An 8,933-nucleotide genomic window follows, 5' to 3' on the forward strand; every position below is an offset into this window, starting at 1 on the left:
TCCATTTTCAATAGCATCAAAAAACATGAGACACTTAAGAATGACTTTAAAGTTGTGCACAACCTGCATATAAAAAAAGTAGAAAACAATGCTGAGAGAAATTAATGGTCTAAGTGGATAAACCACGTGGATGGCTTGGAGACTCAGTATTGCTAAAGTGCGAGTTCTTTCAAACTGAACGATGGATGTTTATAGTTTCAACAAAATTCCATTCCGAGTATCAGTGAGACATTTTCGTAGAATGCTTCTGACAAATTGTTTCTAAAATTTCAGTGGGAATTCGAAGGACCTAGAATAGCCAAAACAATCTTGAAAATAAACAACCAACCTGGAGAACGCGCACTCTCTGATTTCAAAATGCATCAAAAGCTACCGTAATCAAGATGGTGTGGTATTGATGGAATCACAGAGAAATAGATCGATGGATCATAATGAAGAATCCAGAGAATAGATTTGTATGCATTCAGTCAAGTGATTTTTTACAAAGGTGTCAAGGAAGTGGCACCTTCAATGAGGAAGAAATGTTTTTTTCCGCAAATGGACCGGGAAAAGCAGGAAACATAATAGGAAAAAATAAGCCTTGACCTCCACTTCACATCACACATAAAATTTAATCTGAGGTAGATCAGAGACCTACACACACACGCTAGAACTCTAAAGTTTCTAGCAGAATACGTACAAGAGTATCTTCATGACCTTGAGGCAGGCAGATTTCTTAGAGAGGATCCAAAAAGCACTAACCACCAAAACGAAACATTGGCAAATTGGACTTCTTCACAATTACAAATACCTCTGCTCATCCGAAGTCAACACTGAATATATAAAAAGGCAAGTCATGGATAGGAAGGAAATATTTGCAATACAAATATCTGATAAAGAACTTATATCCAGAATAAAGAAGAATTCCTAAAATTCAACAAGAAACAAAACAAAAGCAGAACAAGACTTGAGTAGACACAAGGAAGACACACAAATGGACCATAAGCCCATATAAAGTCGTTTAGTATCACCAGTCACCAGGCAAACACAAAAGCGCAACGAGATAGCACTCACATTGGTCAGAATGGTCAACATCCGAGAGATTGATCATATCTTTCACTGGTGAGGATGTGGAGCAACTGGAACTCTCGTACATTTGCTGGTGGGAGTGCAAGATGGCCCACCCACTTTGGAGACTGTTTCTAAGTTTCTTAAAAAGGTAAACACACAACCAACCTACCACAAACCAATTTCATTCACTCAAGAGAAAAGAGAACATGTGTCCATAAAAATGGGCACAATGGAAATGTCTATTAATACTAAAATAAATTGTTCATACAATGAAATAATGTAAAAAAAGAATAAACGGATTCATGCAACAATAGGGATGAATCTCGAAAGCAAATGAGCACCTATTGTCTCATGACACATGGATGTGGTCTGTGAGCAGGGAGAATTAGTCTACAGTGATTGAAATTAGAACAATGGTTGTAGTGGGGGTGAACCAGAAGGGCCACGAGGGCACTTTCTGGGACAATAGAAATGTTCTCTGTCTTGCTGGGAGTGGTGGTTGCATGGGCATTTGCATTACTCAAAACTCATTCAATTGTCCACTTATCTGTGAATTTACTGCATGTAAATTTTGCCTCAACGAGAGTTACCACAAATACACGTGCTGTTCAACCTGCAGCTAGCAGCACCACACCCTCATACGCCCCATTCCATGCTCCAAATTCACTCCTCAGAAAATCTGCAACAAAGCACGAAATAGATCATAGAGCAAGGAGATGATAAAAAGCCTATTAACATATCGCCCACATATTTTGAGGACAAGTAACATATCATATGTCCCTCAGAAAGTTCATTTTTAAAACATGTTCTTTCTAACCATATAAATAAAAAGAAAACAAATGGTATTCTGTCTCACAAAATGAAACAAAGCAAAACATAGCGACCGATTTTTTTTTTTTTAAAGCAGGCAACCGTAATCTGTGTTGTTAGAAGTCAGGGCAGTGGGCTCCAGGGTACAGCCAAGGTCTGGGTCTGGGTCTGGGCGTCGGTTACGATGTGGGCTCAGTCTGTGAAAAGACATCAAACTTCACACTTATTTTATATATTTATGTATACATGTATGTATACACACTTTCCTCAATGTTTCTCAACAATACTTTTATAGAATTTAAAACAAAGCAAAGTAATCCTTAAAAGTTAACCATAGTGAAAGGTTGGCAAACAGCAGATAAATTTAAAATAGAAATTGTTTTTTGAAAGAAAGAAGAGAAGGAAAGAGGAGAGAAGAGAGGAGGAGAAACGAAGGAGGGACACCCGGACAGATGGACACAGTGCCTGACCCCTTCACGGCCCCGTTTCAAGGTCAGTGATTATGATTAATGTTGACACGTGGGCTCAGAGCTTCTAATGCTTGCTTGTGACATGCCCCACACGCGCCTGGGCAGCCACAACAGGGCTGAGGGTCTGGGTGATGCCAGGTCTCCTCTGACTGGTCCTGAAGGTGCTGTGGTCGACGGGGGGGCATGGGACACCTGAGCACTGCTGCTCAGTTGGCAGGGCCAATGGCGGGCTGGCGTGACTTGTGATCTGGGCAAGAATGATGTCCTCTGGTCTGTCATTTGCTAGGAACTGCCTGGCAGGCTGGGGAAACTGCCTCAGGACAGGACGCCGCCTCTTTTACTGTCACTTGGGTTCATCTTTGTGCTCTTGTTGCGTTGATGTGACTCCCCTTTCCTGTGCCAAGTCCATTCCACCTGGATAATCGTGGACAATCATAAAGTGTAAATAGCTGGTAAGGATCTAGGAGAAAGAGATGCACAAATGGGAGCTGATGCCTGGAGGCTTCTCCGGGCTTGGCAGACACTCCCGGGAAGGGGGGCGTATGGCCGGCTCAGCTGGTCATAGTCTGCCTCCCAGAAGCGGACCAGGAGCTGTTGCCGAGAGCTCATAGAGAAAGAGAATGGTGGGGTACACTTCAGAAAGTGGGCCCGTGCTGGAGCTGGGAGCCGAGGGCCAAGACTGCTGCATTGCGCTCTGTTCTCTCTGGGGGATGTGTGTCAGAACGAGGTACACAGCTGGAAGGAGCTGAGATGCCAAGAGGCCAGTTGGGAAGAGCGATCTCTTCTTTTCTGAAACCGGCAGGGGGAGAAGAGGGGAAGGGTATAGCTAGGCAAAGGAACAGCAAGAACAAAGGCTCAGAGGCTGGTGTGAGCACTGAATCCACAATCTAGGATCACAGCTGGGGAAGCAAGGGTTTCAGGCTGGGAAGCAGGTGCTGGGCCCCCCAAGCCCCCCTCACCTCCCAGCACAGGCACCTCCCTTCCTCTCCAGCCCACCCCCCACAAGCGTCCATGGTGATGTGGACAGAGGCAGCCAGCGCTGGCCAAGCATACCGCCCACTGTCTTCAACAGGACAATGGCGGCTGGCGGAGCTGGTCGGGGGGGGGGGGCGGCAGGAGGAAAACCAAAGCACACATGCTGACGCCCCGACTCTGCATTTCACATCCTTCTCCTGCTGCTGCCTGGGGAGGCAGGGGGCATTTCTGCAGAAGTGGGCCAGGCAGGTGCGGACTCAAGGGAGGGCAGATTGGCACAGGACTTAAAAGTAGGAGGACGGCGAGCAATTCGGGGCATGTCTGGCAGCCCAGAGTGCTGGGGGCAGGGAGAGGGGGGCCAAGTCCCAACCCCACCGCTTCCTGACTGGGGGTGGGGGGCACAACGCCACTCTGCTCCTCCAGAAAACGGGAAGAGAAGTGCCACCAGCTCCCTCGGGTGGTTGTGAGCGCCCCGGACGGGATGGTGGGGAGGACTCAGCAGGAGGTCTGCCGTTTTGTCCAGGACTCACTACCAACTTGGGCGCCCGCACGAGGGCAGACGGGCCGCAGCGGATGCATTTCATCCGGGGCAGATCTGAGCCACACGGCTGAGATGAAGCCCCTGCAGATGCCCAGGAAAGCTGGTGGTCCCGGCCATCACTGGGCCTTCAGGCCCCACCCGGGACCCAGGAGAGGGGCCTCCGTGCTCAGCTGTCTTGGACACTCAGGTTCCCACATAGCTCACCGGGTTCATCCGAGCTGAGAGGGAAACGGAGGTTTTGCTTTCACCAGTAATTGTTAGTTGGAGGGGAAAGGAAGAAAAAAACATAAAACTGCCTTTTCCCAAATGCTTCGGCCTGCAGATGGCCCCTGGGGACACCTGCGCTCCCTTTGCTTTCCTGAAAAAGGCGAGTTTTTCTTCCCCCTCATCTACCCTTGACAAAGGAGCCGAAGCCGCAGCTGCAGGTGCTAAAACCTCTCCGCTCCCGGGCTGTCTGCTGCTTGGTTGCTGATTTATTATTAAGATAATCCTTAAATCTTCTTCATTGGGCCAATGGACACCATCTGATCCGAGGGGCCCCAGGAAGCTCCTGACGGAACAGGGAGGAAGGAGCCCCCCAGCAAGGTTGCGGCAAATACCTTTTCCCCCCAAGAGCAGTTTAGGGTGAGGCCCCGGGGGTGCCCCCATCAGGGAGGTTCTGTGGTGCCACTGCTCTAAATCCAGGCCCAGGGGCAGCAAGTGCCACCACCTTGTATCCCCCCAACGCTTCTTAGCTGGGACCCGGGGACAGCTCGTTGTGTCCCCAGCCGGCCTGTTTTGTAGGGAGGGAGCCAACGTGCAGCTGGGCCAAGCCAGGGCGGTCCCTGGGGGCATCTCGCGGGGGGAAGTATACGAGGCCTGATAAATATTCCTCGGGCTTATTTACAAACCTGCTTGGGACCCGCACAGACACATCAGCAGCGAGCCTATTGCTCTGCATTCCTTTGGAATTACAAGACGCTTCCTTGGCAGGTGGATCTTTTCTCTTTTCTTCTTCCTGAGGACAGGGAGGAAGGAGGGCCAACAGGCCAGCAGAGATACCTCCCAGGGGCCCCGGGCAGGAGGAAGAGCAGGAAATGGGTGCTGGGGTTGGGGTGGCCTGGAAGGGGCACTTCCCCAGCAAGGGTTTCTGCAGGTGCAGGGCCCGGCCCACCATCATTGTGCCAAACTGGAATGCTTCCGGCACCCTGTCCTTCCTCAAGGGGACCTGGCCACGTCAGGCCGAGTACCTACCAGGGCCAGAAAGATGGCTCAGGAGGAGGGCCGCGCCTTTGCAGCGGACACGTGGCAGAGCGTACCTTCCTGACCCCTGAGCCCTCAGCCCGTCCCTGCCGTTCTCACACCTCTAGCTCTTCACGAGACGTCACCTTCTGAGCCTGGATTCGGGGAGCCCCCACTGCCCTCCAGCGTGAGCTGGGGCATCAGCCTCCCATCCCTGCTGGTCTTGCCCTATTAGTCTCTGCACGTGCCTCCTCCCTTGCCCCTTGAGACCTACTGGGGATCCACTTCTTGCACCCTCTCCTGCTCTTGCGTGCTCTCTTTTTCTTCCGACTTGACGTTGTTCTCAAGGCCTCATTCTAATGTCTCCTGACTCCAGAAAAACCCCTGACCTTTCCTCTCCTGTCCCTAGGCAGAGTAGTCATCCATTGCGTGCCCCAGGACCTTGACTGGCCTCATGGCCCTGGGGCGCTGGACGCTCTCCAGCTTCGACTATTGGCTTGTTGTTCCCAGACATGTGTCCCGTTTCCTCAGTTCAGTGCTCAGTCCCTTGAGGACCAGACTGCCTTTGACACTTCCCTGAACCTCATGACACAAACAGGACATAGCACCTGAGATCCGAAGCTGGAGGGGACTCTGTCTGCTCCCACAGCCACTGCGCCTTTGCCCTCTGGCCACTGAGCACGGCGGAACAGAGGGTGCTGCCAGTGGTCCGACCTCTTCCACCAGCCCCACGGAATGTCCCCGGTTCTCGGGGTGAGGGCCCAGGCTTTGATGGACTCTGACGGGATGCCAGAAGACCTGGACAAAGAGGAGGTGACAGTTGCAGGGCCCCTAAAGAACAGCTCAGTCCAGGTGCCTCAGAACGCAGTGCAGCCTGATTTGTGTCTGGCTCTCACCTTAATTAATAAGAGCTTTTCTGAGAAACAATAAAAGAACGACATAGCAACTTGGACAGGGTTGGCAAGAGCCATTTCGGTAATGGAGTCAGTGGAATTGCTATTCGAAAGAGAGAGAGATGGAAAGAGAGAGACCACTCTCTGCTATTAAGAAAGCCAATGGCAAAGCTATACTGTCGTTCTCTCGGTTATTAAACACAATTGATGGCCACCCCACCCCCCAACAACAGAGGGGAATTGCAGCTCCACGAACCCAGAGTTCTGGACAGTTGTTCCCAGAAAACTAAAGTGCTGAGCTCAGCAGTCTGGGGAGAGATGCGTGGGCCCAGCACTTGCTGGCTTACCCCAAAGGCCCAGTAGCCAAAGAGGATGATGGCAAAGTTGAGTGCCTCCACCAGGTACATGAGGACATACACATTGCACACCAGGCTGGTTGACAGATGGGAAAGCTGAGGACAACACACAGATTCATTTTCCCAAAACCTGTATTTGCAAAGAACACAGAAGGAAGCTGCTCTGGCATGCAGGGACCAACCTCTGAGCAAATGCTATGCTTCTTTCTCTTAACTCCTTTATTTCCATGAGGACTGGTTGCTCATGGTCAAACCTCATAACTAACCCACCCACAAATTCTCAAGGGTCTCACCCAAATGCAAGTCAGATGCAGATTGGTGTGGTAGAATGGTACCAGATTCTAACTTTTACTGTTTGAAACTAAGCAAGTTGTTCTATTTCCAAGCTAAATGGGGATGATGAGCCCTGGCCTGACTATGCCATGGGGTGGCTGTGAGGATAATATGCTGGATTAAAATTCAAAACAGCACTGGAAATGAGAAAATACAGTGTACATGTGTGATTATCTGCCATATACAGGGAATCCTATGGATGAGCAAGAGGATGGCAGACAGGGAAGCAGGGGGGTGGGTGGATGGATGAGTGGGTGGATGGATGGATGAATGGATGAGTGGATGAGTGGATGGATGGTTGGATAGATGAGTGGGTGGATGGATGGATGGATGGATGGATGGATTGATGAGTTGGTGGAGGGATGGATGAGTGGATGGAGGGATGGATGGTTGGGTAGATGAGTGGGTGGATGGATGGATGGATGGATGGATGAGTGGATGGATGGAGGGATGGATGAGTGGGTGGGTGGATGGATGGAAGGATGGATGGATAGATGGGTAGATGAGTGGATGGAGGGATAGATAGTTGGAGGGATGGATAGTTGGAGGGATGGATGAATGGGTGGATGGATGGATTGGTGGGCAGGTGTAAGGGCAGGGGGGTGGGCCAATGGTTGGGGAGATGGATAGATAGATGGGTGGATGGGAAAAAGGAAGAAAGGGTAATTAGAAATAGAGATGATAGATCAGTGGAAGACAGGAAGCATGGAAAGATGGAAGGAGGGTGGTTGGCCAGATCAAAGATGGTTAGATGATGAATGATTGGACAGACAGGAGGAGACACGTATGAATTGACAAAGGCCTGGACAAAAGCAAGGATCAACACATGGCCTCCTGCAGCCCTACAGAGGGACCAGTGAGACAAAAGGATGGGTGTTTTCAGTAACAGCAGATACAAGCCTAGCACCTGTTTCCCACGTGTGCTCTCCCTTGTGGCCCGGCTCCAGTTCCCAAGACCTGAGGGCCCAGGTCTTCCTCCTGTGGGCACAGGGCTCCATAGTAAGTGTGGACCCCTGCTTTTCAGGCCAGTTCTACCTACAGCCAGGGGTTTGTGGGGAGACTCCCACCTCATTGGCTTCCTCTTAACCTCGGCTCTCCCACTGCTCCTGAGTGAGCTTCCCTAATCACCTTTTAATGACCAGCTTCCTGGCTTTCTCCAGTGGCTTCTAGATCAGCATCCTTCTGCTGAGTTGCTTTTGTCTGAATGGGAACTTCCTGATGAGGCTCCATCTCTTCCTGGATCCTGGGTCTTGGGGAACCCCTGGCAAGACACAATGATACAGGCCTTCCCCCTGACCTTTTCTTTCAGAAGCTATTTTAGCTGGGACCACCCTGCTCTCCACCCCCAGGCTGGGAGAGAGGGAACCGGCACCACATGGCTTCCACCAGCGTCTGGGCTTGGGCCAGGGGCTTGCTCTATTGCTTCCTCTGATCCCAAGGGGTCAGGTCTGGACCCCAGGCTGGAGAGAGGAAAGCTTGGTGGGGTGGGGAATCTGGCAGGGAGGCACGAGCATGGGGTGCAGGGGAAGTCTGTGGTGGCCCTGGGAACAATGACCAACAGACCCTCTCTCAGCCCAGGGACTTGGGGGTCCCAATGGCCCATACTTTTCCAGACTCTGCAGTTGGGTTGAGACTAATGCGTGTTCCTTGTTGGGCCAGACCTTGAAGGGCTGGGGCCCAGGGCAAGCCTGCATCTGCTTCCCGCTGCCTGCCATCCCCTCCAGAAGGTCCGGCGGTGGGCTGACAGTGGCCATGGCAGCTTCCGGGATGAGGGGTCCAGCTTGGCTTGTCTCTGGAGGCGGCCACCACCTGGAGCCCCTCTTCCAGCTTTTCTTCTCTTCCTCCTGCCCTTTTCTGTTCTTTGCAATGAGCCTGGCCAGACAGCTGCTGGTCCCATAGCACCAAGCCCTGAAGGGGTGAGGCAGGCCATGGGGACTTAGCACGGCTTGGAGGCATCACGTGCCTGCTCCCAAAGCCGGCTGGAGGCCAGGAGCATGTAAGGGACGCAGGGGAATCTGCCGAAGGGAGGGAGAAAGGACCAGGAGGAAGTGGACCCTGCCTCCCAGGGGCAAGGGCAGCTCTAAGGCCCTGAGTCCCTTGCTGAGGCCAACCTTGCGAGGCAGAGGGGCCAGCGTGCAGGGCCTCAGGGCTCGGGGGCCACGGATCCCAGCCACCTCTCTGCTCTAGCCACCCACAGAGCAGCGATCAATCAGTCTGATGGGCAGCAGAGGCTCTAACAGTCTCCTAAAAATGTTCATCTGGGGGCTGCTTCAAAACCAGACAG

This window comes from Halichoerus grypus, chromosome 10, assembly GCF_964656455.1.
Source record: "Halichoerus grypus chromosome 10, mHalGry1.hap1.1, whole genome shotgun sequence".
Lineage (NCBI taxonomy): Eukaryota > Metazoa > Chordata > Mammalia > Carnivora > Phocidae > Halichoerus > Halichoerus grypus.